Here is a 27,859-nt window from a genome sequence, read left to right as displayed (position 1 = left end):
CTGAACATGGGAGCCCCATAGATCGGGACCCGCAGTCTATAGATCCGGTCCCTTGGAGTTTTTGTTTTTGTTCCTGTACTCAACTCCCTAGTTCCTTAGCTTTCTTCCTTTTCTCCAACCCTTCCCGCTCTTCCCTCCATCTGTCCTCTTCTTCACCCCCTCCTGTCTCTCTGTGTCTGCTATCTATTTCTCTTTCCTCTCTTTTCCACCCACACCCTTTCCTCTCCCCTCCTGGCCCCTCTCCATCTCCTCCTCCCCCACAGGAGGACATCTAAAGCTAGTCACTCCCCATCCCCCTCTTTTTCTTCCATGACCCCCCCACCCTTTTTGACAGTCCCGCTGTTTCGCCTGGTGCCTAGCTCCCACCACCCTCATTCCAATAACCTCTTTTGGCCCCACCATCATGGCTGGCCCTAATCCTCCTGCGGCCTGCCCCCTCCGGATTGTCTCCTGGAATGTCCATGGCCTGGCGCATTTTGTGAAGCAGAAAAAATACTGTCCTATCTTCAGTCTAAAAGGGCTGATATCGCTCTTATCCAGGAGACACATCTGGATAGCATTGAATCCTGTAAACTACGGAGAGACTGGGTGGGAAAGGTACTCTTTAGCTGCTACCCTGGAACTCAAGAGTGGGGAGGTGGCGCCCCATGGAAATGCGGGGTCGCAATCTTGCTCCGCAAGACACTGCCCATATCGGTCATCAAAACATGGGAAGATCCTGAGGGGTGATTTGTATTCAGTAAATTGAGGATGGGAGACTCATCGATCTGCGTGGGCTCCGTCTATGTGCCAACCAGTCCCAAAAGACAATTCCTCTTGCAACTCAACTGCCTTCTAGCCAAAATAGGAGCGACTCAGTATGTCATGAGACGCGGTATTGGACAGGACGAACCCTCTCGACATCTGCAATAATGGTAACCGGACACCCGGAACAACAGCATTGGGTAGCTACGGAGAAACTTCTACTTTCCCATTTTGGCGGCCTAACCGGCCTATATTGCAAGGAGCCTACACAATCTAACCCGGCCAATCCGATGATAGCCGCGATGCGTGCAGCCTGGCGCAGAGCACGCTGCCTACTTGGTGTACACCCCTCCATACATACCCACGCCCCCATTTGGGGGAATAACAACTTTAGGATCGGGGGAACTACCCTTAATTGGCCATAGTGGAACCAAGCGGGCAATAACTGCCTAGCTCAGATATTCGACAAGGGATCCCTTCAGTCATTCAACAGCCTACGAGTAGAATACAATCTACACAAGAGGCAGGAATGGAGCTACCTGCAACTCAAACACTGTCTCCGACAAACACTGGGTGTTGCCCCCTGGGAACTCAAGGCCTCTCCAGTGATCGCTTATTTAAACACATGGGGGTGCCACAAAGGAGTATTGGCAGGCCTATACGACGTGATAACTCGTCACCTTTATTAGCAACCCCTTCTTGAAACGCTACACTCTAAATGGCAGATCCGTCTACAGGTGGACTATTCAGTCGAAGACTGGACGGACATACTTAATGCCCTAAACAGGGGAACGAGAGAAGCCCGATTGAAATTCTGTCACTTCAAGGTATTACATGACTGGTACTTGACCCCACTAAAACTGCACAGAGCCGGACTACTACCACATACGAAATGCTGGAGATGCCCAGAGACCCGTTGCAACATGCTTCATATTCTGTGTGAATGTCCCTCAGTCCTGCCCCTATGGGGAGTGGTGAGCTCCACCATCAATGACTCCATGTCACTCCAACCACCACTCTCCCCTTCAACCATCCTCCTACATGATCTGGACCCATTCCCCACTCTTTCTCGCCGGCAACAACGACTGTTACATGTGGCGCTTCCGACAGCTAAGATTTGCATCCTTTGGCACTGGAGATCAGTTGTATCCCCAACCCCAGAACAATGGATGACGGCTATGATAAAAATAGCCATCCATGAACGGGTTATGTACAATCTACAGGATCAGGCAGCCTTATTCATTCAGGTGGGGGCCCCCTTCCCAGCGGAGGCATCATAACTCCTTCCTTACCTACCTCCCTTCCCCCCCAAACCACATACAGTACTATGGACCTTCAGCCACAACCTCGCTGCATCCCTCCCCTTTACCCCCTGGCTTGCTATAGTGTCCTCCGTGTCTGTCCGTCCTTTACTCTCCATCTCCTCCCCTCTCTCCCCCCTTACCTCCTTCCCACCCCCTCTTTTGGTCTTTCTTTTCTTTACTCTTTTTCTCTCTCTCCCCTCCTATCTTCTCTTTCTAATACTTACCCTCCTCCACTCTCCATAGGCCCTTCCTTAGCCTCGTTGTGGACAACCCCCCTCCACCGCCAGCAAGAAGATATGGCCTACTGACCCATGCTATTAAGGACTGCATCTTTCACGGCTGGCGACCCCCACCTTAAGCTCTGTCCTGCAGGCCAACACTTAGCACCCACACTGCTAGCCACGATGGACAGCCTGCTTGTAGAACCACATACAGGGGATTCTCTGTCATTGGATGTAGAACATCACAACTATATATCTTGCTCTACCGGGCATACGAACCACAAGCGGTTTGAGATCGGTCAGTGCACCATGCTATGTCGGCACACGGGCCAGCATGTCTTAAGCGACAGCTTACGTTTCTCCCCTGTCTACGACAGTACTATGCTTCCCTGTCACACCTCCCTGGCTTAGGATCCCCCCTCCTTTTCTCCCCCTTCCCTCTGTCTCTCTCTTTCTGCCGTCATTATTCCCTGTCCTGAGCGTTGTTTCCCTCCTTCCAGAAATGGACAATTGTTAACCTAGCGTGCTAGTCTTTCATGTATGAAAAATATGTCCTGGCCGTTAAGTCTGACCGCCATGATAGACCTCGAAATATCCCTTAAAATGCCCTTTACTCTCAGCGGTTCTTGTATGCATTATTGAATCTCTATAATAAAGAATTGTAAAACAAAAAAAAGATGATTGGATCTCAAGCATTCACATTTTGTTATAATTCCAAGCCACAGATGTGATCAAAACAAACAACCTTTTTTAAAGTGTAACACACATGGGTAGATAAGAGATCATTGCTGAGTTTTTACCGGGTCGCACAGATTACTTGAGCACTTCAAAGTAATTACTTTTACTTTTACAGCTTTATTTCGGTAAAACAATACCATAAAAGCATACTGACAAAATTCTTACATTTCTAGAAGAAACAAAGACACTTTTTTAAAAGAAAAAAGACAAAGAAACACTAAAAACTGATCGAGACCAAAGCTCCCTCAGGGCCATACAATACAAATAGGCGAGTTATGGGTATAAATGTTATTAAAAAATCAACAATTAATCACTAAAACACTATAAAATATACAGTACACATCATCATGCAGATCGCCATATAAATATTATCAAATTTTATAAAATACCCCTAAAGCATAAGCCTTAATACAAAAACAGTTAAAATTGCTATCTTGCTAGTAGTATCATTAACTATAGACTAGCTCAAAAAGTAACCATTATGAAAGTAGGATATATGCTTTTGAATGACTATTTGCCTCCAGTAGGTTCAAGTTGCCTCTACAATCTTAGCAATATAGATACCATCATCACGTGTGGGGTTATTTGACTAATTTTTAGAAAGTGATTAACAATCCCTAGGGCCCAACGATTCCTTTCTTTCTTACGTGCCTATATTGCTTAGAGGTCATATACGATCGAGTGATGCAAAAAGGCACATTGTTCTAGCAGCAGCAAATATTCACTTATCTACTAGAAACAAGTTATCTGATATTGATCTTAAAAACAGTAGGTAAAAATCGATTACAGTATTTCATTTGTAAAACCCATAAAATGTACCTCCCGTGCCATCAAAGTAATTACAGATTACTGTCATGGCTCCAGACTTGCATTACCACTCTTGGCTACTGCTGCTTCCATCATACCACCACCTCCATCACTTTACTTCCGCTGCCACCACTGCACTATAACTTGAAAGTACTGCCCTACCACCCCCATAATCACAGTACCAATCACACCACTTTGCACGCCTTCGCAGAACCAGCCCCAGCTCTGCAATACCATTACTGCATTACAATCCTTATGCCATTCTATTAACATCATTATCTCTGCAATGCCACCTCACGCACTACACTACGGTCCGAAGCATTTGTGTATCCCTCTGCAGCAGCAACACACTGCAACTCTAGAGTACCCAACTGCACTGACCCTTCACAGAAATGCATCACCTCACAGAATCCCTCCCCTGCATACCGCCACCACACTATGACTCCCAGTCCAGCATTTAAAATCCTAAACACTACCCTCAGTTCCATTACTACAATACTCTCTCCACTCCACTACCACCTACTACTTTGCTATCACCTCACAGTACAATACTCTCAGCCCTGCAATGCACTACAGACCTCAGCACCGAGCTCCCATCCCAGCACCTCCACCTTACTACCTCACCGCATGACATGTTGACCTTCAGTCACTGACATTCTTCAGTTTGCTTTTCTACTCACCCAACAATATACTACCACCCACAATACTGCATTAACCTTCCACAATAACACTACATCAACCTCCCCACAACTATATATGCAAAGCTTTTCCTGCTTGATAATCATATTTTTTGTTATACAAAAAGTCTGACCTCCTGTCTTTGAGGATTTTTGTTATGTTTACTTTTTTAAGGTGAGGGAAAGAAAGAACCAAACTGCTGATGATGTATTCGGTGTGTTTTTATTTCATTTATTCGGATAAAGGCATCAAGAGCCAATGTCAATGCTGTGGGTTTGACATTTAGTGTAACACCACACCAGTCTTGAGAATTAAACTGAGTTGGCGTGGTCAGCTTAGCTATCAGGACTCCTCATTTTTTTAACGGATGAGCAATTAAGCGTGTCAAAAATATGATCTGTAAATTATGCTTGCTCTAAATGTGTGTCTACAACTACATAAGGTTATAAAACCTGACCTGTGTGTAGTTCTTAAACCATAATAGTACATTCAGACTTTTCACTTTAGATAGAAGAAGACAGGCAGCAATTGAAATCGACATGAAGATGCCACTTTAGTACCCTTTGTGTTGAGGTTTTTATAAGTATAATTACAACTACACGTGTAATATTTTCTCGCCATAGTTGCATTTGTGAATTCACAAAAGATTGAACGGAGTACACCCAAAACTCAAGAATGTCTTTGCTCCCTGCGCATAAATGTGAAACTTCTGTAAATTACCAATACCAGTACATGTACACTCTCCAGGTGTAAAACTCAGAACCAGGTGTAAATAAGTGATATTCACGCACATAAGAAATTCATATGAAGAAGGTCTTGCATCAGAAGAGGGCTAACGATACTTAAAGCTATGTAATTTAATTACTGAACTGATGAACAGTGTTGCTGCTTCAATCTATTTGGTTTCCGGTCCATAAAAATGATGCTATACGGAAGCTGCGACGGCGGAGAAATGAGCTACTTAAACTCTTGTACAAACGGTCTTTATAACCTAGCAACCGTAATAGATTAATTAGGCCCTGACATTGGTTTACTCATGTTTCAGAACAATAATGGATGACTTAAGCGCTGTTTAAGGGAGCTGCGGAATCCCTCTTCCTGCAAGTGCTGGTGTTTGTAATATCACTGTCAATCTCTTCCGGCACATGCCCTAGCAGGCGGTGACCTCGCAGGCACTTAACCTTGTCTGCGATTAGTTCTTCAGCAGTGTCTCTCCTTCGTGCATCAACGGTCAGGGACATTGCAAAGCATTATAAACGCCTTTGGCGAAGTTATATGTTGCTCCTTGTGGTGCGCGTGACTTACATCACTTTCACATATATGCCAAGATTTCAGAAAAGGAAAGTGGAATACTTTTAAAAAAATAATCGGGAGGATGTATTTTCCATGTTGACTTCTGTTGAAGCCGAAGCATTTTCAGGCGGAAGCAAGCCGAAATAAATCCATTTTAACTTAAAAAATCGTGTCTACCGCCTGTAGTGTCCAACCGGTGATGTAGCTGGCCGGAGAGACTAAATGATCCTAGGAGGGACAGAAGCACTCTGTACCCCCATGTGAGGTTATAAGTGTAATGGTGTGCCCCGAACCACGTGATCTGTATGAATAAATAGCCCGAGGCAGATGGGCGGGGCAGGGAGAGTTCCCTACTGCCCTGTATGCCTGTAATCGGAGCACCACAATACTACAGTGTCTGACTCATCATTGCCTCGAGGCCTGAATTTGAAATGCCGGGGCATGCATTTCGTGCGACCGACACTATACCGCCTGAGTCGGCTCTATTGTCATGTATGTTTGCATGACCTGCCAACTTTAGTAGCTCATCTCCTTGCCAACATTCCTGGACCCAGGAGCATACCTCAAGCCCCTGCACGACCTGTGGTGCAGGGAGGCCACAAATCCTTTAGGGGGCCTGATTCAGCTAGGGTCAAATGGATATTTAAAGCCACCTCATCACAATCTTCGGGGTGGGGGGAGGGGCATTGTTTGCATTTTGCCACTGCCCGGACCTAACAGGATACTGAATAATAGACCAGTTACTTTGTGCTTTCTAAGAAACTTTTTGGCAGGCCACAAATAGGAGCTGCCAAAAATATCACAAACCCTGAAGCACAGGGGACCTTACCACCTTGTCCGGTCTTCACAGCATGAGTGTTCGTGCTTACCTGTGAGACAGGTAATACCTCATTATTTTAGAGCTGATCTGTTCTAAAATATGATTGTAGTCCTTTTTCTATTTCACTGCCCTTGACCACTTTTATCCTATAAATACATACCTGGCTCAAAATGATGTATTTTTATGGAGACAGGCCTTCCTCATCTACTGTTCTGCAAAATGTGTTCTGGATTTCTGGGACAAGGTCACAAAATATTTTTGACTGGCACTATTTCATGTCCTTGGTGAAGAGCATTGAGTGGGATTAAAAAGGTGGAAATTCTGTAAAAGGGGCAGGTCTAAAGAAACACAACTAGAAATCCTTTTCATGAGGTCTGACCTATGTAATTAAGGTTGCAGCTTAAAACGTGTGAACTAAAACCCTGTGCTTCACACAGCAAGGTCTGTGGAATCGGTAGTGGTCCTCGGATTGTCTCATTTGCTCCCGAACCCCACCTTATACTGCTTTCCTTTGCAGTCTCTTACTCTTACAGACGTGCACTTTCTTTTTCTCCGTACATATGTCTGAAATCCTCTATCTGCCTATCTCACATGTTATCTCTTAATCATCAGCAACCTTTTTGACTCTCGTTTCGTGCAACCTTCGTTTCACCACCTCCACTTACCGATCCCCTCACACACAATCCACTCACTTACCTCTAAGCTCTGCATTTTGTTTTCCTTTTCTGCGGTTTATATTTCACACACTTTCCCCAAATTACAATTGGCACATGTATCTGGTCATCGCTCTGTGCATGCTGCATAGAGGCCAAAGTCTGCATGTGCTTGTTGTCTATCCACCATTATGGCCCACTGACCAGTACTGTGAGAAACGCGCATTGCATTCAGTCACAGCTCCAAAAAGTCTCATTTGTGCACTGTCATAAACATGCACCCACAACCAAAACCTGTCAGGTTCTGAACCACCTAAAACACTACCTTAATGATAAGTTAATGAAGTGCTTCCTCCAAAAACATTTTACAACCATATTTTGAAAACAGGATTCTGGGGATGGTAATGTGTGATAAGACCATTGCTGCATATTTGTTGTGTAGGCTATAGTTGTGGTGGAGATGTGTTCAATTGTTTTTTGTGCTGTATTATTCCAATGTAATTTTGTTGTATTGTACTGCAGAAGTTGTTTTGCGTTGTGTTTGACTGCTTTGTCATGATGCTTTCTGTTACATTTAAAATGTGTTATGCTGCTTTGTGTATGTTATTGTGCTATGTTAGGTTTACTTAAGATACGTCAACCAATGTTCCTACATTTCCAGCCAAAAGCAATACATTATTGTAAAGTTCCCATGACAAGCCTCCAGCTGCCATTCTTTAAAGCAGTAAAACATGACTGCCCTGTTCTTCAACTACTTAAGTCACCAATCGGTCCAAAACAGTGGCAGAGGCTAAGTATAAAATTAGCGCTCATACTGCTCACTTTATGTGAGTGTCTAAGCTCCTTCAAAGTGAATCTGGAGGATGGCCATTGGACTGCCTTAGGCTGAGGTGGCTTCAGTCCTGCAGTTTGCAGATGGGCTGTGGCTGCTGGTTCTTAGGCTGTGTCTCCTGTCAATGCTGTAGCAAAATGTCTCTCATTCTAAAGTTTCCGTTCCTTTACTGTTGGCAGTGCCAGTCTAAGGTTGCCCATGTTGCCACTGTGGCTGCTTTAGTGGAATATGTGTGTTTCCTTGGCTAGGCTGAATCACATGTTACTGTGGGCAGCTGCTTTTTGGTTGGTCCTTTCCAGGGCCTGATCCTCCTGAAGCCTGGGCTACTGTTCCATCTGCCACTCTTGGCATTTGATGTTGAAAGATGTTTGGCAGGCTGCTCTGAGTTCTATTATCCTCTGTAAGGGCAGCTGGAAAGATGTTTAATGTCTTGCTAGCTCCTGTTTGGCTTGCATGCTGAGGTCACTATGTCGTCTTGGAGTGTACTTTTTACAGAGTGGGTCAATCATTACTTTCTGGCACTTGCCTTTGACTCTTGTTCTGAGTTCTAGTTTTCTAAACCTGTGTTTCATGGTCCTGTTGATTTCTTTGCGGTAGACTTGTAGGGTTAGTCAGATGTCCCTGCCACTCCAGTATTTGCCTTTCTTAGAGAGGTATAGCTTTCAGTTACCCCCAACTTCTGTGGTCTGTTCACCTGGTCTAGCCTATATGTTGCTCATTTTTGGGGGGTTTCTCCTGGCCTGCTGCATGGTTGTAGTGGCCCAGTGTCATTGGAATCTATATGGCCACCCAGTTTCAAGACATTGGTCCATTTCCTGACCTACCAAGCTCTCCTCACTTGTTCGCTTTGGTTATGGGTGTGTGATTGATTATGCTGCTCACTGCTTCTATGCCACATCAAATTAGTTCCAGTATTGTGGAGGTGCTGCATGGCCCAGTTGTAGGAGGCCGCCCTGGTGTGTGGTGGGTACCTATGGTACTTACACCTTATACCAGGTGAAGTATCCCTTATTAGTGTAGTGTAGTCAGTGTCTAGAAGCCAGGCTCTCTAGAGGTAGCTGTGGATGAGCAGCTAAGGCTCATCTAGGAGGCATGCAAAGCTCATACAATACCAATGTAATCACACACAGTACCTACACACATGAAAGAAAACACTCAGGCCCTCATTACGACCCTGGCGGTGGGTGACAAAGTGGCGGTAGTACTACCACCAGGCTGGCGATAAGTACCGCCAAATTATGACCATGGCGGTGATATCTCCGAAAGACAGCCAATGTACCACACCGACCGCTAGGGCAGAAACAACAGTCACCACGGTGGTAGCTGCCTACGGCCAGGCGGAAGAAAAAGTTCCGCCCACCGTATTATGACGCTACAATCCTCTACCTATTCCAGGATGGTACCAATGCCATGAAAAGCCTGGCAGAAAAAGAGCACAAAAGTCAGAGGACTCACCATTGGAGACACAGGGAAGAACCACGCTGCCATGGAACCAGAACTGCATGTTTTCCCGATGATCTTCTACGTCATGCTCCATCACAAACACCAACGCTGGCGGAGACGACGACAGTGAGTAAAGCCCTCTGGCACAAAAGGGAGGGGGTAGAGGAAAATGAGAGTGACCCACACACGCACAGCACACAACCCACACACATCATACACACAATCAGCTGCACAAGATAATCAGCAAAATAATGCAAGGACAACAGTATTTGACTACAGTGATTGTAATAAGATAAACATCAAAAATAATAAGTCTATGTGGCAATGCAACAGATATGTACAACTGTACAAAAAAAGGGACACTGCTCAGTCCATAGTTCACAGGGGCCACATGGCCACAGGGCAAAGTTCAGGGCTCCACTCAATTCCCCTCACCAATATGGAGAGAACACTGCAGGGGCATCAGTTGGTAAAAGGCAGGCACTTGAGCCAGATACGGAAACAAGACCACTGGTTCTGGAGGGGGTAACATGCCCACTGCTTTGTCCTGGGGAGTTCAAGGCCATAGTTTCTGAAGTGGGTGACTTGCCAACTGGTTCTGGAGGGGGCAACCTGCCCTGGGCTTGGTCCTGGGGAGTGCAAGGCCACAGTCTCTGAAGTGAGTGACTTGCCCACTGGTTCTAGAGGGGGCACCATGCCCATTGCTTTGTCCTGGGGGAGTGCAAGGTCACAGTCTCTGAAGTGGGCGAATACCCCACTGGTTCTGGAGGGGGCAACATGCCCATTGCTTTGTCCTGGGGAGTGCAAGGCCACAGTCTCTCGAGTGGGTGAATACCCCACTGGTATCTGGAGGGGGCAACATGCCCTGTGCTTGGTCCTGGGGAGTGCAAGGCCACAGTCTCTGAAGTGGGTGACTTACCCACTGGTTCTGGAGGGGGCAACATGCCCTGTGCTTGGTCCTGGGGAGTGCAAGGCCACAGTCTCTGAAGTGGGTGACTTGCCCACTGATTCTGGAGGGGGCAACATGCCCTGTGCTTAGTCCTGGGGAGTGCAAGGCCACAGTCTCTCGAGTGGGTGAATACCCACTGGTTCTGGTGGGGGCAGGCTGCACAGCAGCCCATGGAGGCTGGACTATATGGCATCCACCGGCGGTGACAGCTGCAGTGTGGTGGTGGTTGTGGGAGGCTCCTGCTCAGCCACTGCACCCTCTGATGGCTGCTATGTGGTGGTGGTTGTGGGAGGCTCCTGCTCAACCCCTGCGCTCTCTGATGGCTGTACAACCACGGATGGCGGTGGGGGGCTCTTTGACAGCCGCTGGTGCAGGCTCCTTCTCTCTTTTTGTGGCTGGTGCAGGCTATGCCCCTTCTTTGTGGCTGGTGCGGGCTCCTTCCCTTTCGTTGTGGCTGGTGCAGGCACCTTCCCCTTCTTTTTGGCTGGTGCAGTCTCCTTCCCCTTCTTTGTCGCTGGTGCAGGCTCCTTCCCCTTCTTTGTCGCTGGTGCAGGCTCCTTCCCCTTCAGTTTATGTGGCCTGGAATTCTTTCGACCACGAGTAGGTGCTGCTAAAACTGGCCCTTGGACTGTGGCTGAGGTGCTTGGCTGGGTCCTTGATACCCTGGCCATACGTGCAGGACAGAGGGGGAGGGGTAGGGAAGAGGTCAATCTGGGAAAGGAAAAGCTTTTTAGGGACATTGGGGCGGGAAGAGGGAGCAGTAATCGGAGTGGAGGATGAGGGTGTGGTTGTTGGAGGAGTTTGTCTGCTGGATTAGGGGGCAGGTGCATGGATTGTATGCATGTTGTGAGGTGGATGGCTGTTGGGTGTCTGAGTGCTTTTGTTTGTGTACTTTAGCAGGGGGGACAGATGCAGTGGGCGAGGACACAGAGGACGTATGAATGATTGTTGTGGAGGTGTCTTTCAGGGAGGTGTGTGTTCCGCTTGGTGTGGTGATGATGCAGGTAGTGGATGATGATGTAATGCATGCAGTTGTGAGTGTGGACGTAACTGGGTGGGAGGTGGAGGAGGAGGAGGAGGGGGAGACAGTGGAAATAGTGGATGTTGTTGTGTCTGCAACTGGATGGTGTTTGTGTGAGTGCCTGTGGGATGAAGTGTGGTGCTTGTGTTTGCCTGTGACACTCTCGGGTGTTGTCTTGTGTGCATGCTCGTCTGGCTGTGTGCTTGGGATGGGTGGGGTTGAAGAGAATGGGACTGGGAAGTAGAAGTTGTAGGGGGCATGGTTGAAACAGGAACAATGGCTGCCATCAGAGAGGAGGTCAGAGTCTGGGTCGATCTCTGATGGGCCGCCAATCCACTGTGAATGCACTCCAGGAATGCATTAGATTGCTGCATCTGGGCTGCCAGCACCTGGATGGCATTCACAATGGTTGACTGCCCTACAGTGATGGGTCTTAGGAGGTCAATAGCCTCCTCACTTAGGGCAGCAGGGCTTATTGGGGCAGGGCCTGAGGTGCCTGGGGCGAAGGAGATGCCCACCCTCCTGGGTGAGCAGGCAACTCACTGAGGGGCTGCTGGGAGGGCAGTGTTGGTATTGGGGATGGCGGCTGTACCTGTAGCTGGGGTGGTCACAGAGGTGTCTGCCACCACCAGGGAGCTCCCATCGGAGGAGGAATCTGAGTCTGTGTTGTCCCCTCTGGTCTCCGCCGTGGTGCTCCCCCCTCCATCCCACAGGTACCCTCAGCGTCAGTGGACTCTGCCTCCAGGGCCCAGTGGGATGCAGCTCCCTCTGTCGCTGGTGCCTCTGCTCCTCCATCAGATAATGCTAATGCACATAAGGACAGGATGACAAAACAAGAAAGTGGGAAGAGAGACAAAGGATATACTGGGTCAATGACTGCTCCAACACCACTCTGGTGTACACAGCACACTCACACACACCGTGCAGGCCTACGCAGTATGCATTGCACTACCAGTGATATTGCTAGCCACCAAGGCATGAGGAGGAGCACACACCGCCAACTGCAGCACACCTGGGACCCATACATCCCTGACCAGTAGTGGATGCTAACAAGCTAGGTAGGCATTATTTCCCCTTCAGACCCTTAGCAACCAGCAGACTTATGCTGCTATTTCTGGCCTGGCCTAGGGGTACCAACTGACACACAACCACCACCCAGATACCACCCCACCAGCTGTAAGTTGTAATGATAGCCACTGTACTCACCCCCTTGTGGCTGCTGTGATGCCCTCAAGCGTCCATCCAGCTCTGAATAGGCCACCACCAGTATGCGGGCCATCAGGGGGGTCAGTGTCCGATGGGCATCCCTTCCTCGTTGGGCGGCCATCCCCAGCTGGGCCTCCTCGGTCTTCTGTGCCCAGCATCGCAGGTCCTCCCGCCGTTTCCGACAGTGGGTGCTCCGCCTGCCATAGACCCCCAGGGTCCGCACCTCCTTGGCGATGGCACGCCATATACCCTTCTTTTGATGGACACTGATCGGCAGAGGCAATACAGATAGGAGAACACCATTAGACAAACAGTCCAGCCAGTAACACGAATGGCCCACCATACCTGTTTACATCACCATTTACACACACATAGCCCAGCACACAAAGTGTACACCGCCAAGAGGACATCCACTCCCTCCCCCCTTACCCAATGCCTTCACACACAACTCCATGCATTCATGCCACATGCATCGTGCCCACAGTGTACTCACCTGTTGGTCTGGAGGCCCATACAGCAGTCCGCACTGGGATAAGACCCCATCCACCAGTCTCTCCAACTCCTCAGAAGTGAAGGATGGGGACCTTTCCCCGGTCACATGGGCCATGGTAGGTTCCAGACACAGGTCAGAGCAGCACTTGCAGTGTAGGTCCTCTCCTATGGAAGGTCAGGAAACAAGTGAGGAAGCAGATGGAAAATGGCGGTCGCGTCCGCAGTGGTGCATACCGTCACCACCGGCGTAGATCACCATTGGCCACTTAGGGCCCAATTATAACCAATGAGGAGTTGCACGGCGGTTTCCGACCGCCTACCGCCACAGATCACAACATCAGCGGCATTACTTCACTACCACCTGTCCCTCCACACAGGACAGGCGGACGCCATTTCAGGGGGGTGGGACAGGCCTATGGAATATTGCTGTGTCACAGGATAAATAGGCACACACTTGACAAATTGCACTGTCCCATTACATGTGTACAGATTGCGGACTACTGTTGTGGCTCCATTGTTTGTGACAGCCTCCTCACTATTTTGTCCCTTAGATACCTACCACTGCGGATGAATAGGAGATGGAGACATACCTCCGTGAACAGACACCTGGTGGACTTGGCTACACTGGAGTACAAGCACATTATCCTCACCTATAGACTGGACAGGGCCACAATCACATAGCTCTGTGCCCAATTGGAGCCTGACCTGATATCTGCTATCCGTCAGCCCACTGGGATCCCCCCTCTTGTGCAAGTGCTATCAGTTCTCCATTTCCTGGCAACTGGTTCTTTCCAAGTGACAGTGGGCTTGGCAGCAGGAATGTCACAGCCAATGTTCTCAATGGTGCTGACAAGAGTGTTGTCTGCCCTGATAAAACACATGTGCAGCTACATTGCATTCCCCCAGGTTGGGGACTTGGCCACTGAGAAGGCCGGGTTCTATGCAATGGGACATATCCCCAATATATTAGGTGTGATTGATGGAACACATATTGCATTTGTGCCCCCCCGCCAGAATGAACAGGTGTTCATGAATCATAAGAGTTTCCACTCCATGAATGTGCAGATGGAGTGCTTGGCGCACCAGTACATCTCCCACATCACTGCTAAGTATCCAGGGTTGGTGCATGATGCCTTTGTCCGAAGGAATAGCAACATCCCAAATGTGATGTCCCAACTACAGAGGCACAGGGTGTTGCTAATAGGTGAGCCTTGGTTCCCACCCAGTATATGTTAGTGTATGCCTATGGCGTTGGCCATATAGGATAATGTTTGGCTAAATGTTGTCCCTCAATATTTGCAGGTGACTCTGGTTACCCAAACCTATCATGTCTGCTGACCCCTGTGAGGAATGTCAGGACAAGAGCAGAAGAACATTATAATGAGGCACATGGGTGAACCAGAAGGATCATTGAAAGGACCTTTTGCCTCCTGAAGGCCAGGTTCCAGTGCCTCTATCTGACAGGTGGATCCCTATGCTACTCACCCAAGAAGGTCTGCCAGATAGTTGTGGCATGCTGCATGTTGCACAACCTGGCCCTCAGACGCCATGTACCTTTTCTGCAGGAGGAGGAGACTGGAGATGCCTCTGTTGCAGCAGTGGACCCTGTGGACAGTGAGGATGAGGATGCAGAGGATGAGGATGTGGACAACAGAGCATCTGTGATCCATCAGTACTTCCAATGACAAACATTTGAGATAGTGCAACTTGACATTTTAATGACTGGTTGTATTCTGTGTGGCATTGGCATGCTGGTATTTCCCACTTCTGTGCCCACTTACTGTTACCTCTGGCTATTCATTTTGCAGATGTTGGTGACTTGACACAATAGCCAGCTAAAGGTCATTGATTCTAAGGTCATTCTATGTACAGTTCATTTGCAATGGTTGTACCTGTTTCAATTAATACAGATTTGAAATACATGACAAACTCAAAATCGATTTATATCAAAGGGTGTTTATTGTACTACTAATATATAGAGGGGGAAGTGCAATGGGATGGGGTGATGATGGAAGAAAGTCCAGGGTATTGTTCCATTCTGTTCGTAGCACAGGCGCATTGTCCAAGGGGACATAGGAAAGGGAGCAATGGCAGTTCAAGGTGGACAGGGTCACTGAGTGGGACACAAGGGGGACAATCAGGAGAGTCTCATTTCCTGGTGGGGGTCTTGGCAAGTGTCTCTGGCTTCTGTCCAGATCGCAGGGAACATTTGTGGGGTGGTTTACCTTCTGCAAGGGATGGGGTGTTGGTGGCCTGTGGGTCCTGTAGGGGGGCCTCCTGGCCACTAGCGGCAGCGGAAGTGGAAGGCTGTTCAGATGAGTGGCTAGAGGCAGGGGCCCGCTGGTGTGACACTGCCTCCCTCATAATGTCGGCCATATCTGCCAGCACCCCTGCTATGGAGATCAGGGTGTTGTTGATGTCCTGCAAGTCCTCCCTGATCCCCTGATACTGTCCCTCCTGCAGCCGCCTGTTCTCCTGCACGTTGTCTAGGATCTGGCTCATTGTGTCCTGGGAATTTTGATAGGCTTCCAGGATCTCAGAGAGCGCCTCCTGGAGAGTCAGTTCCCTGGTCCTGTCCTCCCCCTGGCACGCAGCATTCCTTCCAGTTCCCCTGTTAGCCTGTGCCTCTGTCCCCTGAACCGTGTGCCCACTGCCACTGACCCCAGGTCCCTGATTGTCTTGGGGGTAAGGTATAGCCTGGGGTCCCTGTACAGGTGGACACACTGCTGATTCACGTGTCCTGGAGACAGAGGTTTGGGTATGCTGAGTGGTTGCTGTGATGTTGTTTTCTGATGGGGAGGCTCTGTGGTGGCCTGTGACTGGACTAGGGTAACCGGCTGTCCATTGGTCCCTGATGGCCAGGTAGATCGTCCAGATCCTGAAGAGCACAGTTACTGTCATCACTGTGGGCCTCTTCTGTTGGGGGACTGGATAGTGCTGGCATCTCCTCTTCATTGACATTGGCAGGGGTACCTGTGAGGATGTAAATTATGTATTATGGTTCATGTGTATGACATATTGTACATCCCTGGCTTCCCCTTTGTGGTTGGTGTTGCCCTGCCAGCTTTTACTTGTGCATGTTGGTGTATGGTAGGATTGTTAGTTTCCCTATGGTGTGCATGCTTTAGTGATGAGTGTCCATGCAGGGCTGTGAGGGGTGTCCATGCATTGGTACAGCATGCGGAGCTTGGCTTTGTGATTACTGAGATTTGATGGTGGAGTGTGTGGGATGGAGTGGAGTGATGGGAGTGAGAGTGAGGGTATTTTGATGACATGCAGGTATGGGGGATGATAATTGATGGAATATGACTCACCATAGTCCAGTCCTCCGGCCAGGCCCTCACAATGCAGTATTGCCAAGACTTGCTCCTCCCATGCTGTGAGTTGTGGGGGTTCACCGCCAGTCCTTTGTATAGTGAGCCGGTGTCTTGCTGCTATGGAACGTACCTTCCCCTGTAGATCGTTCCACCTCCTCCTGATGTGGTCCCTTGTTCTTGGGTGCTGTCCCACGGCGTTGACTCTGTCCACGATTCTCCACCATAGCTCCATCTCCCTGGCTGTTGATATGTGCTGCACCTGTGCTTCAAATAGCTGTGGCTCTACCCTGACAATTTCTTCCACTATGACCCTTAACTCTTCCTCAGTGAAACAGGGATACCTTTGTGGTGCCCTGGGTGTTATGTAATGTGTGTTGGTGAGGCTGTGTTGGGGTGTGTGAAGTGCAGTGCAGGAGGGATGTATGGGTGTATGTGGTGGGTGTGTATAGTTGTCACAGTGGTCTTGGTGTCAGTCTGGTGGCACTTATCGGTATTCGTAAAGGGTTGTGGGTACTCTGGATGTGTGTTTTATAGTGGTGTGGGTGTGGTGTGTGTATGGGTGTCAGGTATGTGTTGTTTGAATTGTCTAATGTGGTGTTGTTTTGTTTGTGGGTGTCCATTGTGAGCGAGGTGGTATGTACCACCAATGGTTTACCTCAGTTGAATGTCCGCTGTGGTGATTTGTGGGTCATTATGTGATGGGCGTTGTTCTGTTGGCGTAACAGTGTGGGTTTTGATACCGCAACTTTATCACTGACCTTTGGGCTGGCGGATTTGTGTATGTGGCTGTAGTCTGTCAGATTGGTGTGTGTGTGGCATAATATGGTGAACGGATATCCGCTGCCGCGCGGGAGGTTGCCGGCTATACTCCATTAGGAAGTAAGCACTACACAAATTATATACTTTAGTATATAGAAATAGACATAAAACAATTAGAAACTAGTGCAATTAGTAAAAATCACAATAGAGAGAAATAGCTCTAGGGGGGGCACAAACCATATACTAAAAAAGTGGAATGCTAGTTCCCCAGAACACCTACTTGGAAGAAAAGAAGAATAATGCAAAGCCTAGAAGAGACTGCAAGACACCATCAGTGGATTCCTGGACAAAAGGGCCTGTGGAAGAAGGGGACCCAGTCCAACAAGCGCCCAGAGTCCAGGAAGGGCAGGAGCCCCTACTCACCAGACTGAAGGTGCAAGAGATGAGTCGACTGTGATGAAGGAGAGTCAGCACTGCACCCAAGAAGACAAAGTCGAGTTTGTGAAGGATGCAGGTGATGTCCCACAATATAAGGAGGACTGCAGTTGGGTTTGCGTTTTTGGATTCCAACAACAAGCCTCGGCACACGCAAAACTTGCAGTTAGTGAAAAGTGGAGCTGCCTCAGACCAGGAAGGCCCAGGTGGACACTACCAAGCAGGTGGAGTCATGGGGGGCCCCAGCAACACATAGAGCCCACAGAAGCACCGGCAGCACCCACAGGAGTCCCCCAGGATGGGGCCACAAGAGTCAAAGAAGGAGCCCATGCAGCAGTACGAAGCGGGATCCTACGCCGCTGGTGAACCTCTTGGGGAGCTGTGCTTCACAGCATGGAGTGCTGGGGGCTGGAGCTTCAAGATGGCTGAAGATCCCTTGGAAAATATGCCAACAAGCCTTGGCAGCTGCAAAGGATGTGGTGCACAGGGGTACTGTCCTGTGAGGGCAGGCAAGGGCTTACCTCTTCCCAAGTTGGACATCTGGAAGAGAGAACCATTGGGACAACTTCAGTCTACACCTGTGTTGCAGGATCCACACAGCTCAGCAGGAGAGGAGATCCATGCAGCCATTCATTGTTGCAGTTGGTGCCTGCAGATACAGGTGAGTGACTCCTTCATCCCGAGGGAGATTCCTTCTTCTTTCTGGCGCAGGCTGAAGACGGGCTGTCCTCAGAGGATGCATGACTGGGGAAATGTTGCAGTTGCTGGAAGGAGCCGTGGATACAATGTTGCAGGAGGCGTCTTGCTTCTTTGTTGCAGCTTGTCTAGTCCTGGAGCATCCAGACGTAGTTTCTTCAATCGTAAGTCGAAGTGGAGGTTGCAGAGGAATTCTGCTGGATTCTTGCAAACCGAATCTGAGGAACCAGCCAAGAGAGAAACCCTAAATAGCAGTGAAAGGGGGATTGGTCACCTAGAAGGTGACCACCTATCAGGAGGGGCCTCTGATGTCACCTGCTGGCACTGGCCACTCAGATGCTCCCAACGTTCCCAGCCATCCTTGAATCCAAGATGGCAAAACCCAGGGACCCTCTGGAAGAGCTCTGAGCACCACCCCTGGGGTGGTGATGGACAGGGGAGTAGTCACTCCCCTTTCCATTGTCCAGTTTTGTGCCAGAGCAGGGACTGCGGGTCCTTGAACCAGTGTAGACTGGTTTATGCAAGGAGGGCACCAAATGTGCTCTCCAAAGCATTACCAGTGGCTTGGGGAGGCTAACCCTCCTTAGCCTGTAACACCTATTTTCAAAGGGAGAGGGTGTAACACCGCTCTCCAAAAGGAAATCCTTTGTTCTGCCTTCCTGGGCTTGAGCTGCTCAAGCAACAGGAGGGCAGAAACCTCTCTGTGAGGTGGCAGCAGCTTGGGCTGCCTGGAAAACCTCAGAAGGCTGTAATGGCAATACTGGGGGTCCTCTAAGGAGCCCCCAGAGAGCATGGAATCAATCAACCAATGGTTGCAAAAGCATTGGGGTATGATTCCAACATGTGTGATACCAAACATGCCTATGTTCGGAGTTACCATTATGTAGTTGGACATAGGTATTGACCTATGTCCAGTACACGTGCAAAATGGCATCCCCACACTCACGAAGTCTGGCAAAATGGGCCTGGAGTTTGTGGGGGGACCTCTGCTAGTGCAAGGGTTCCCACACTCACAGGTACTTTGCGCCCTGCCCTCTGGGCTAGAGGACCTGCCATAGGGGTGACTCATAAGTGACCTGGTGCAGTGAAACATGGCAGTGAAAGGGTGCTTGCACCTTTTCATGCAGGCTGCAATGGCAGTCCTGCAGAACCCTTTGCTTGGACTCCCTATGGGTGGTAAAATATATGCTGCAGCCCATAGGGATCCCCTGGAACCGTAATGCCCTGGGTACCTTAGTACCATGTACTAGGGACTTACAGTGGGGCACCAGGGTGCCAGTTGTGGGATGAAATACAGAGTTTGGGGACACAGTATAATCACTGGGGTCCTTGTTAACAGGATCCCAGTGAACACCGTCAAACACACTGACATCAGACATACCAAGAAAGAGGGTACTTTCCTATACAACCCCCCCTCAAACAAAGGACAAGAAGGCTACCCTTGCCCAGAGGCCTGCTTTTCTAAGTGCAAATATCTGGAGAGTTCATCTGCGTTGGAGTGGTTACTCCCAGGTCTATGTTCCACTGTGAAGTCCATATCCTATAGGGAAGTGGACCACCTTAGCAATTTGGGGTTTTCTCCTTTCATCTGTTTAAGCCATAAAAGAGGCTTGTGGTCAGTCTGAACAATGAAGTGAGTACGAAAGAGGTATGGCCTCAACTTCTTCAAGGCCCTGACCACAGCAAAGGCCTCTCTATCTGTGGCTGACCAAAGCTTTTCTCAACCTTCTGCTAATAAAAGCTACTGGTTGATTCTGGCCCTCCGTATTCAGTTGTGAGAGAACTGCCCTAACCCCTACCTCTGAAGCATCAGTTTGCACTATGAACTTCTTGGAGTAGTTGGGGCTTTTTAGAACATGGCTTGTTTGATGTCCTCAAAGGTTTTTTGACAGCTTGCTGTCCATAATACCTTTTTAGGCATTTTCTTAGACGTAAGGTCATTAAGAGGGGCTACAACGGAGCCATAATTCTTAATTAACCTCATGTAATACCAAAATGAGGCCTAAGAAGACTCTGACCTGAGTTTGTGTAGCAGGGGGAGTCCAATTTAATATATATATATATATATATATATATATATATATATATATATATATAGGTGTCCTAGATAAACTACCGTCCCCTTCCCTATCTGGCACTTTGAAGCCTTGATAGTAAGGCCTGCTTTTTGCAGAGCCTCCAAAACATTCAAGAGGTGGACCATTGATCATCCCAGGTGAAGCTAAAGACAGCTATATCATCTAGATATGCTCCACTATAGGCATCCAGACCTTGTTGGACTGTGTTCACCAGCCTCTGAAATGTGGCAGATGCATTTTTCATACCAAAGGGCAGTACTGTGAATTGATAGTGCCCTCCAATGTTTGAAAATGCAGTTTTGGGTTAGCCTCTTCTGACAACGTAATCTGCCAATAGTAAGGTCAAAAGTAGGAAGATACTTGGCAGATGTTAGTTTATCTATGATCTCATTTGCCCTTGGTATAAGATGAGGATCAGTTTTGGTTACTGTATTGAGCCCTCTATAGTCAACATAAAACCTCATCTCTCCTTTCCCATTTTGAGAGTGTGGTTTTGGGACCAGAACCACTGGCCTAGCCCAGGGACTATCCCAGGGACTATCTTAGAGCTCAATGACTCCTAGGTCCAGCATCATTTGCACTTCTGCTTTGATGCATTCCCTTACATGATCAAGGTGCCTGTAGGATTTACTCTTAACAGGTAGGCTGTCCCCTGTTTCCCCTGTCCCCTGTATTACTGGTGTGTTCACGTCATGTGGTTTGTCCAGGTGTAAGAGAAAACAGTTCTGAGAACTGCCCTAAGAGATTTCTACAGTCTTCTTTTTGAGACTCAGAAATGCAATCTGCTAAGACTACCCCCTCAACTGAGCCATCAGCTGCAGAATAGGAGAAGAGATCAGGGAGAGGGTCACTCTCTTCTTCCTGTCCCTCATCATTGACCATGAGCAGGGTTAAATCAGCCCTGTCATAGTAGGGGTTTAGGCGGTTCACATGAAGTACCCTGAGGGGACTTCTTGGAGTGCCAAGGTCTACTAAATAAGTAACCTCACCCTTCTTTTCCACAATGGTGTGTACTCCACTCCACTTGTCTTTGAGTGCCCTGGGAGCCACAGGCTCCAGGACCCACCTTTATGTCCTGGTTGATACATAGTTAGGACTGCCTTCTGGTCATGCCATTGCTTCTGCAATCCTTGGTGGCCTGAAGGTTTTTACTAGCCCTCTTCGTGTATTCAGCCATCCTTGATCTGAGGCAAAATACATAATCCACTATGTCTTGTTTAGGGGGCTTCAGGGGTTGTTCCCATCCCTCCTTCACAAGAGCAAGTAGACCCCTAACAGGGTGTCCAAAAAGGAGTTCAGAGGGGTTGTAGCCCACTCCCTTCTTGGGTACCCCCTTGTAGGCAAAGAGGAGGCATGTTAATAGGGCATCCCATCTCCTCCTGAGTTTGTCAGAGAGTCCCATGACTATGCCTTTGAGTGTTTTGTTAAAATACTCAACCAACCCATTTGTTTGGGGATGGTAATGTGTGGTGAAATTGTAGGTTACACCACACTCTTTCTACTTAGCTTTTAAGTATGAAGACATGAAGTTGCTACCTGTGTCTGATACCACCTCTTTTGGGAAACCCACCCTGAAAAAGATTCCCAGGAGGGACTTGGCCACTACAGGAGCTGTAGTGGTCTAAGAGGTATGACTTCTGGATACCTGGTGGCCTGGTCCACCACCACCAGAATAAATCTGTTTACAGAAGCTGTGGGGGATCTAACGGGCCAACAATGTCAACCCCCACCCTTTCAACGGTACCTCAACCACTGGAAGTGGAATTAAGGGGGCCTTTATGATGCCACCTGTCTTGCCACTGGATTGACAGATGACACAGGAGCGACAAAACTCCTTTGTGTATTCAGACATATGCGGCCAGTGAAAGTGAGGGACTGGTCTGTCTCAAGTTTTACTTTGCCCCAGGTGACCAGCTAGGGGAATGTTATGTGCCAAGGTTAACAAAAATTCTGTTTATTGCAGAGGTACTACCAATCTCCTGGTAGCACCCGGCTAGGGTACCCTAGGCTCTGAATACAGGAGGTTGTTTTCTCAGTACACCTTGTGGGTGCCACTGACATCCCCTGTTTCCTGTTTGACAGCTTGCTGTCTCAAACCCTCAAGTGTGGGACAAGTATTTTGAGCCACACTTAACTCCTCCCTAGCAGGCCCACTCCACATAAGAGCTTAGCTGTGTCAGCTTGGACTTCTTCAGGTGTGTGTGCTGTCCGAGGAGTAGATTCCTCCTCCTCAAAGGGGGAATCCTCAATGGAGGGAGGGATAGGGGATAATGTCTTACCCTTTCTATCCCTGCTTTTGGGAAGCTCTTGGTCCATACTTTCAGGATCCAAGTTTCCGTGTTCTCGCTGCTTCTTAGCCTGAGCCCTGGTCAAAGCAAAGATATGCCCAGGAATGCATAGCATTGCTGCATGGGCCTCCAACTCTACTCCAGCCCAAGCTGAAGTCTCCAAGTCGCTCCCTTTTAAACACTCTACAGGTAGGTCTGTGGACACTACAACCTTTATAGGACGACTAACCCCCGCCCCCCTGCTGAGATCAACAACTGCCATGGGGTGGACCACAGTATTGTTGTCGGTGTCAGTCACTTGGTACTGGTGACCAAATAGGTGTTGCTCAGGGACACCAGTTTTTCAGTCACCATGGTGACACTGGCACCTGTGTCTCTGTAGGCCTCAACCTGAACACCATTGATTAGGGTGAGTTACTTGTACTTATCAATATTAAGGGGACAAGCAACAAGGGTCGCAAGGTCAATGCCGCCATCAGAGACTAAAACAGCCTTGGTGGTTTCCCTAACTAAACCAACCCCCACTACACTTCCCAAAGTTAGCCCTGCTACACACTTGGACTGACTATTAGTAGTGTTAGGTTTCCCACCATTACTGCTATTGCTAGGGGCACTAGCTGTAGGAGCTGAGGTTGTAGTGGTGGGAGGTTTGGTGCTTTTCTTAGGACAGGAGCTGTCTCCTGCCCTATGGCCTTTGTTTTTACAAATATAGCACCAAGGCTTTTTGATCTGATTTTTATTGGAAGAGGATTTAGACCCACCCCCAGAAGAGGTTTATGGGCCTGATGAAGACTCTTTCTTATCGTTGTCCCCACCCTTTTCAAGAGACTTACCTGCTTCCTTTTTTTCTTTCTTTGTCACCCCCTGTGTGTGTGAGCTTTTCTGCTCACCCTTGTTCTGACCCATTTGTCTGCCTGCTTTCTCAATTTTTGGGGAGAGGTCAGATCTGAGTCTACCCAGTATTGTTGTAACAAACCAGGCATACAATTATTGAAAATATACTCTCTCAATAGTAAATTGTACAAACCCTTATAGTCAGACACTTTGCTGCTATGTAACAAGCCTTCCAAAGCTTTAACAGAACAGTCCACAAAGTCTACCAAATCCTGTGAGGGCTCTTTTCTGGTCTCCCTGAACTTTATTCTATATTGTTTAGTGGTGAGACCAAAACCACCTAAAAGTGCAGTTTTGAAAATAATGTAATTGTCTGCATCCTCTTCTCTGATAGTGAGAAGCATATCCCTCCCCTTGTCAGGGAAGGACAACCCCAGGATAGCAGACCACTGCCTTTCAGGGGCCCTCTGAACTTTACAGGTCCTCTCAAGTGCAGCAAACCACTTATAGATGTCATCTCCCCCCTTGTATGGGGGAGCAATTTTGTGCAGGGTTCTGGAATCAAAGGAGTCCTCCCTGACTCTGTGATCCCTGAAGCCTGAGCTGCTGCCACCATGGGGTGTTAGCCCCAACCCCTGCCTCTCTCTCTCCACTGCCAAGGCCTCCCTGTCTAGGGACAGTTGTTGCTGCAGCCTTAGCCTGGCCTCCTCCAGACTCGGTTTCCTGAGCTCCCTATCCATAGAGACATCTCCTGGAGTTGTGCAATGTGATCCCACAGACACTGAAGTGATATCAAAGTGAACAGAGGGGGATCTGTTCCAAGGTTTAGTAACCCTTTTCAGCTGCCCTCTGGGTGTAACGGGGTCCCTAGCAGTATGGCTTCCCTTCCCACTCCCAGCTATGCTAGTGGGTCTGCTAGGAACATGGTGATCCTTTGAGGTACCCTTCCCTAGACCTAGAATGTCATGTTCTACCTCAGTGTGATTAGGGTCTACTTCTTCATCCTTCTCCTGGTTACAAGCTTGGTCCTGGTCATCCTGGAGGAGACGGCCCAAGAGTAGACTCTTAATAGGATTCCTCCCTATGTCAAACTTTCATTCTACACAAAACCCCTTCAATTCCTTGAAGGTCAGGTTCTCATTGAGAGAGTCCATTACCTCAGAGGTGTGTCCAGTTGCAGATATGGTGTGTGTTAGGATAGTGTAGGGTGTTCCTAACCTACCTAACCCCTAGTCTCTCTAAAAGAAGTTTAGAGCCAGGGCTATGCCTAGGCCCTAGCTTACCTAAACTTTAGAGACTAGGACCCTCATTATGAACGCAGCGGTAAACACCGTCAACCGCCGTGGCAATGGTGAACAGAAGACCGCCATTGACGGTGAACAGAAACCCGCCATATTATGATGCAAAAATCAGAAACCGAAGAAAATCTCCCTGCCACCATTCACTGCCAGGACCTTGTCGGTGAAAATGCTAGACCTCCCACCCCGCCACCGCCGAGCACACAAACACCCCCCTCCAAATAATGAAGCACAAATCACTGCGGCGGTCAGTGGAAGCCGAACGACCATTGACCGTTCAGACTGACACAGGCTGCAAGTGGACCCAACAGTAAGAAATGCATGTATTGGCAAGTTTGAAACCCACACACCTGACACACATCCACAACACTATAAAGCACTCACAGACACACCCTACAATCCTTTGCATCACCAATAGCAGAAGCCAGATGGACAATACTACGGGCAGACACTGAACACCACATCACACGACTCACACACCCAACCACACAAGAGCACCCTCACCTAGATCCACACAAGACACCATTCACAACACACACCATGGCACCCCCCAAACACTCACGCTTCACAGAAAGGGAGCTAAGAACCATGGTGGACGAGATACTGAAGGTCGAGCCACAATTATTCAGGGCACAGGTCCAGCACACACCCATCGCTAGGAAGATGGAGCTATGGCAGACAATAGTCAACAAGGTCAATGCAGTGGGACACCATCCACGCACCAGGGATGACATCCGTAAGAGATGGAACGACCTGCATGGGAAGGTCAGGTCCATGGCATCCTGGCACAACATTGCAGTCCAGAACACTGGGGGAGGACCTCCACCAACACCACCGACTACACTGATTGGGAGGAAAATGTCTTGGCCATCCTGCACCCGGAGTGACTCACTGGAGGAATGGACTCGGGTAAGTCGTCTACATTTACTCCATATCCATCACACCTGTAATGCATGCACCACCCCACCCCTCCAACAGCCACCAGGACCACTACCCCACCAAGACCACAATCACTACATTCAGTCACCCTGCATGCCCACAAACCCACTAACAGTCCCACATCCCTCCCCCTGTGCTCAGCCACCTACCCCTGCAAGGAATCACAAAGGGACTACACCACCCATAAGGCACCCCCACATCCAAAGCAATATGCAATTCCAGCCTCACAAAGGTACCCTGTATGGCCCCATAGTGTGAAAACCTGCACAAAACAGCCCAGTCCTGTGCACCCCATCCGATCATGCAATTACAACAGACATGTCCATTCCCCCCAACCGGCACCACCACCCATGCCACCCTGACGGACAGGACAAGGAGTGGCAGTGCCCCACAGTGAGACAGAGGCACCTCCCAGGACACTGGGGATGGAACCCTGGACGATCTCCCTGGCTCCTCACACAGTACTGGACTGTCATCATTCAGAAGCCCCACCCAGGACACCACTGATACCCCTACCACCCAGCCAACAACATCAGCCCAGTCCAACCGTCCCCACACCTGTGTATCCAGGCCACAGACCGTGGAACACATGGAGAGAGACCACAGTCACCCCCACCGACAGGCAGGAAGACGATGGTCCCAGTACAAGTTGTACCTCCAGACCTGTGCAGGCGACACAGGCACAGGGGGCAAGGCCCAGTGGGAGGGCATCACTGGCCCAGGGGGGAGGCCACAGGATTGAGGCTGCAGCCCAGGACGTGATCTCTAAGGTCCTGGGAGCATATCACCATACCCAGGACAGATTGGCCCAGATAGTATCCACCCTGGAGCAGAGTCAAAGGATGCAGGTAGCACACCACCAAGATGTCATGGAGCAGTGGAAACTACACAATGCCACAATGGCCACCATAGCAGGTGCTTTGCTGCACCTTATCCCAACACAGCCTGAGGCCCACACAGATGAGGAAGCCCCTACTACAGGCCAAGCTACAGACCGGACAACAACAGCAGCAGCAGCACTTGGATATGTTCCACCATCTCAGGACACACAGGAGACAACCTGTACAGGCCAACACCAGGCACCCAAATGGTCCCTCAGGCCCGGATATGGGACAGGAACACCTGTCAAGACCAAGGTCCCCTCAAAGAAGTGACTCTGGCAAGAACTGTCCTCCAAGTGTCCCACTGAACCAACGTCCAAATCTTGTGAAAACAACAACAAACACGGGAAAACATAGATGGACATACTACTACTGCCAACAAATGCTGCAACCATGTTGCCGTATTGTACAACCACCAGTAGCCCACTCCCATCACCATAAACTGCACAATGTAATCCCTGCACCAAATAATACACCAGTTGACCTATTACAATGTTCCCTGTCATTATGTTTAAACAAAGTGAAGTATGGATGCAACTGTACTATAAATCATTTATTCTTATCTGAGTAGCAGGAATTGCACCACACGCATGCCATGTTGTTGTGCCTACAGATGTGTCAAACTATTATACTACAATGTCACCTGTCCTCTGCAGACCTGGTCACAGTGGCAATGACTATTGACCCAACACCCTCCTAGATGAAGAGGCACACTGTCAGAGTCACCAGATCCTCGGGGTCTGCGCACGTTCCCAACACGTCCACCACTGAACAGACAGCTCCAAGACTCTGATAGATAAATCACAGAGGCTAAGAGAGTACAAGAGGGGAAGAGGGGATTAGGAAGGGAACAGCTGGGAAGGAGCCCTGTAGTACGAAAAAGGTTAAAACACACAATATGAAAATTACATCTCATGAAATCAATACTAGACTATGGGGGTCATTCTGACCCTGGCGGTCATTGACCGCCAGGGCCAACGACCACGGAAGCACCGCCAACAGGCTGGCGGTGCTTCCTGGCCAATTCTGACGCCGCGGTCAGAAAAGGGAAACCGGCAGTTTCCCGCCGGTTTTCTCCTGGCCAAATGAATCCTCCATGGCGGCGCTGCAAGCAGCTCTGCCATGGGGATTCC

The sequence above is a fragment of the Pleurodeles waltl genome, chromosome 11, assembly GCF_031143425.1.
Source record: "Pleurodeles waltl isolate 20211129_DDA chromosome 11, aPleWal1.hap1.20221129, whole genome shotgun sequence".
Lineage (NCBI taxonomy): Eukaryota > Metazoa > Chordata > Amphibia > Caudata > Salamandridae > Pleurodeles > Pleurodeles waltl.
The sequence above is the reverse complement of the archived record's forward strand: the minus strand, read 5'-3'. Positions refer to the sequence as shown.